The following is a 5,405-nucleotide window of genomic DNA, read 5'->3' as shown; positions in this document are numbered from 1 at the left end:
ATATACACGTATGAGATACAATTAAAGCAGACACATGGGAGAGAAATAAAAGCTATTAAAAAGAACCACCTAAACATAAAGTTGTACATAACTAAGCAAGCTGATGTCATACTGAATTGTAATGAAGATCATGAAGCAGTGCAAAATGCATGTAGGAAGAAATGAAAACAAATTAATCAGAATTAGGGCTCATTGCTAAGGATTGATCGTTTAAAGTGCGCTTTAAAGTTGAAAATTGAAGGAGAATTTTTTAGTTCGATCGGTATAGTGTTCCAAACAGCAACTGATGAGAAATGAATTGCCTGTTTCCCGTAATTGGTGCGTACTTTGCGTAGGAATTAATTTGGCGTTCTCCATAGCCCATACCATATCATATACTCCAACGCAATTTTTCTCAGACAGTCAGTAGCTATAGTTAAATTGGACAGACGGGCTAGTTTGTCTTGGTACGTAGAATGCACATTTTTTTTCAGTGCAACGAACACAGAACGAAAAAGGACAACACGCAGGGCAGCGTTCGTCCTGCATGTTGTCCTTTTTCGCCCTGTGTTTTCTGCGCCGAAAAAAATGCATTCTAAGTAGCTATAGTTCACAGACACCCTATGATCTGACTATTGGAACTAGTAAGCCGCCGCGGTGGCTCAGTGGTTATGGTGCTCGGCTGCTGACCCGAAAGAAGCGGGTTCGATCCCGGCCGCGGCGGTTGAATTTCTTTGGAGGAGAAATTGTAGAGGCCCGTGTACTGTGCGATGTCAGCGCACGTTAAAGAACCCCAGGTGGTCGAAATCTCCGGAGCCCTCCACTACGGCGTCTCTCATAGCCTGAGTCGCTTTGGGACGTTAAACCTCATAAAACCAAACCAAACCATCGAAACTAGTAAAAAAATATACGCCGCACTCGATGCCCTGTCTCGCGAGACAGGGCATTTCCCTCGGCGCCTGATAATGTTTAGCGCTTTAACTCCATGACATATAGTAGCGGCAGTATATAACGTCGCCTTTGCAAAGCGCACACACGGCAAGACAGATCGCAGGCGACGTGTCGTCGCGCCCTTTCGAGACGCGCGAGCAGGCGTTGGAGCCGTTTAAAGAGCTCAGCATTCTCGGAAGCCTGCCCCGATAAGCACGCAGAGAGACAATCTGACCTCCTGCCGCTACTACTGCACGCGTACGTCCCCCCCCCCCCCCCCCCCCCCTTTATCAAGCATCCGTTCTCCCGCACCCTTCTTCGTTCTCTCTCTCTTTATCAACATTCTTCTCGCCTCGATTCTTTTCTTTTTTTCTTCTTTCACTCACAGCCAGGGTGCTGCTATCTCAGTCAAGCAGAACTCGGCAACCGTGTAGCCGGAGACCTACACTACGTCAAACGGTGGCCGCCCGTGTGGCAAGGCGAGATTAGATTAGCGGCCGGCAGCACGCGCGTTTCCTTTCGCTCTTATCTCTCCGCCAGGAGCGGCAGGCATGGCACTAGGCCACGGAGTCACCCGGGCCTTCGCACAGCGGGTGCAGGCACATCCCGTTGCCTTCGTCGAGGATCCAGGGTGCCTGTATGCACTCCGAAGGGTATAAAACAGCAATACTTTGATTTGAGCTAGTTGGTTGTAGCATGACACCAAATTCGCGCCACTGAATGCACGGCTGATGTTGTGTATGTTGTTCCTTTAAGCTGCGGTAAGGAATATATCGGCCAGACAGGTCAGTGCTACAATGAAAGAGTGAGGCAGCACAAGATTGCTGTAAAAAATGGCTATGGCAGCCGCATGGCCACTCACTGCAAAAGCTGCAAATGTCGTCCTGGTTTTGAGAACACCAAATTCATTGCAAGGTCAAAAGACAGATTAGAGCGTGAAATAATAGAAGCCTATTACATCAAGCAGAGGGGCGATATCTGCATAAGCAAGCCATCTGTGTCATTGTCAGAAGAAGAGATTAGGTTTCTTAGTGGGTCTTTGTCAGCGTTATAATCATTTCTTTGGTCCGTTTGGCACGTGCATCTTTGTTAAATCACCCCTTGTATCTGGTTTGCCTGTATCTTTTTGCATCCAGTGTGGTTCTTAAGTGTTTTTTCTGTGAATAAACTCAGTTGGAAGTTGGCGCCAGTCCTGTCCTGTTGTGTGTGTTGTCTTCGTTTTTTAGCGCCAGTACGCCTTTTGCGTAAACATGTCAGGTATAGAACAGTGTGGTAGTGCGCCATTTACAGATTCTCTATACATCAAAAGCGAGGAAGTGCGCATTTGCTGCGCCTTTATCTTCGTCCCCCCCGGCACACATCCCCTCTTTTTGCCCTGTCTGCCCGTCATACAGGATCCTTTGGACAACTGAAATATCGGGTGTTCGTCACTGCTCTGTTTGTGTGTAGTTCTTTCAAGGGATTGTTTCTGCGCCGAGTTCGAACTGCGCAAAGGCGGGTGTGGAAAAGTAAAATTTCTTGTGAGCGTACACAGTGTAAATGAGGGCTCGAAGGCAACAGTATACGCGAACAAAAGAATTGCTAGAAACTACAGGGAAAGGACCAGGTAGAAAACAAGTGAGAAATGAATGAAACCGCACTGCCATTTGCAGGTCACTGTAGAAAACATACAGATGCACGAACACCAACTGAAAAAGTATCTTAAAAGCAAGACATTGCCTGACGCGTACCGTTGCAATAAAAATAAAAATAGCAATAAAAAGTTCAGCGCTACGTGTATCCGCCCTGCCCTGCGGGTCATCAGTTTTGCTGCATCGGTCATAATGGTTTGGTTTGGTTTATTGGGGTTTAACGTCCCAAAGCAACTGAGGCTATGAGAGACGCCGTAGTGAAGGGCTCCGGAAATTTCGACCACCTGTGGTTCTTTAACGTGCACTGACATCGCACAGCACACGGGCCTCTAGAATTTCGCCTTCAAGAAATTCAGCCGCCGCGGCAGGGATCTAACCCGCGTCTTTCGGGTCAGCAGCCGAGCGCCGTAACCGCTGAGCCACCGCGGCGGGGTGCATCGGTCATAATGTCCGTCCAACTCGCCCATGGCTCGGTAGGAAGTTTCATTTGACAAGCTTCGATCTCTGCGCTAAACAAAGCCGTACGTGGTTGGCTTGTGGAGTGTTCTAAATTTCGAGATTGCCGAGAATCGTACCAGCAACATAGGCATCCAAATTTAAGGCGGGAAGAGAGTAGGTTGAAGATATGCACATCGAATATTTTTTTAAACTTTGCCCCACCCTCCAAGGGTTGCCTCACAAATTTGCTGCAGCCAACAGCACATTTAAACGTGTGTACTATACATGCGCGAATCCGTTCGTATACAGCAAAACCTCACTGTGGGAAGAGAACACTGAAAGAAATATGGTAACTGTAATTGTATAAATGATCAGTAAATGATTGCATACCAACTGCTGTTTGCACTCGTCCAAGGGCTACCATGAGGCTTCAAACGGGAGTTGCAACAAGTTGTAGGTTCAAGAACAAGTCAGCATCATTTCCACGTACAACAGCGATGATGTTGACCGCGATAAGACTCTAATATGCGCCTATCGCATGTTATAAATGAAGTAATCATCGTGAGTAGGGTAACTAAACTCCAAGATTCATTTTCTCACAGAAATTTGGAAGACATATAGTTGTAAGCGAATACTTCTGCCCACATGCCTGTGTATACCTTAAGCCTGAACGGTCACTACCGGTACATACTGTGTAACTTCAACCAATGCACCACTTGAAAAAAAAAAAATGGACCGTATAAGTTGAACCATCAAGTGGCCCCTCTCTTCCAACGAGCTCACAGGTTCCACGCCATGGAGTTAGATTTATTCGTCGCAAAAGCCAAAGGGCCCTGATACCATTACTGTGGCAAGTACGAGAGGTACGAGGTAGATGAAATTTGGAACGTTCTCCGGGCTAAAAGGACCGACTGGGCCTTGACTGAGTCCCGGAGACGTTTACAGAGCAGCGACAGGCAGTACATACGGAGAAATACTATACAGTACAACAGAGTATACGCATATAAAAAGTACATACATATATACAAAGAACTCAAAAGAGGACACTTATACAGAGTTATATAACTACAAAATGCGAGGAAGAAGTCAATTACAATTTACTGAAGTATTCGTGTAGCTTTTTGCGCGAAAAGTTATTCAGATCTTTATGGCGATTTAATATAACAGGTAGATTGTGTTTTATAGACTGCAATTTATAATTGGTGCGAAAATGAGGAACGAGCCAAGGGTCGGTGTTACGGGTAGCAACATTGTGTTCGTGGCGTGTCAATGAAGATACACGTTTAAAAAAAGATTGGAACTCTTTTGTGGAAAAGAGAAATGACTTCAAGATGCGATACTCATAAAAGTGATGAATTCGGATAATATTGTAGTCAGCAAAACTATCGGCGGTGGTAAAGCCAGGATCCTATGTGGCGCATAATTTTATTTTGAAGGACACTGATTTTGTTTTGTTGGTTTGTTGACAAAAGTTGACCAAAGTTGACCAAAGTTGACGCACAAAAGTTGACCAGCACCGAGCTGTAGAACGGCGTCAACCCTTCCAAATTTACCAGGAGTCGTTGACCCTGCTGTTTCCGGCGCCCAGTGAGCCAGGAACCAAGGTAATAGTGTGCTCGGTGAACAGGTCCCGCCTGCAAAGCGAAGAAGGCCGTGTTTGTGCGCGCGATGCCACGGCTACATAGTAACCACCGTAGCGGCGACGCCGACGGTGGTCTTTCACGGAACATTAAACAATGCCGGCTTCCAAGCGTCTTCCTTTGTTCGCTCTGCCGAAACCGGTGCGTGCTGGAGGCGATGGTTAGGTAGACGGCCGACTAGCTTCGTCCAGCTCCGGGCTGATGGCAGCCCTCCGAGATTCGCGCCGCTTCTCACGACGGAACGCGGATTGGAGGCGAAGAAAACCCGGAGTTGTCACTCCCAAAAATCACGCTTTACGTTGGCGTTGCCCCTGACGAAATGAAAAAGAAAGGTGGAAAGCCCGTTGTTGTACGGGAGTGTAGGAGAGATTTCCTGGCCTAATGATCTTCAAGCACGCGAAGTGAGGCCACTGGAACGCTCCCTTCCACCCGCCCACCCGTCGGCGTGAGTCCGTTACTCAAAAACGTGGCACCGTCTCCGCATTGCCAAAGGGGAGTAATGGTGTAAATAAACACCCCCAGCAGCTACTCGCGGCCGAGGGCTCCCGCCAGCGTACCGGTAGTCGAGGGGTAATTTTACCCGGAAAGATAATCCCGGACGTTCCTAAACCAGACCGGCGTCCAGCTCGGGGAGCAGAAGCAGAGAGCGAAACCGAAATGCGCGCGAAAAGAGCAAGAATAAAGAGGAATCGCGCGGGAGAACCGGCGGCTGCCGGCGTCGGCGGCTCGGTTGCCACGGCAACCGACGGCTATTTGGCGCCAAAAGTGCAGCAGCGCGCGCCACGGC

Source organism: Amblyomma mixtum, chromosome 10 (genome assembly GCF_055824585.1).
Source record: "Amblyomma mixtum isolate Tamu chromosome 10, ASM5582458v1, whole genome shotgun sequence".
Taxonomy (NCBI): domain Eukaryota; kingdom Metazoa; phylum Arthropoda; class Arachnida; order Ixodida; family Ixodidae; genus Amblyomma; species Amblyomma mixtum.
The sequence above is the reverse complement of the archived record's forward strand: the minus strand, read 5'-3'. Positions refer to the sequence as shown.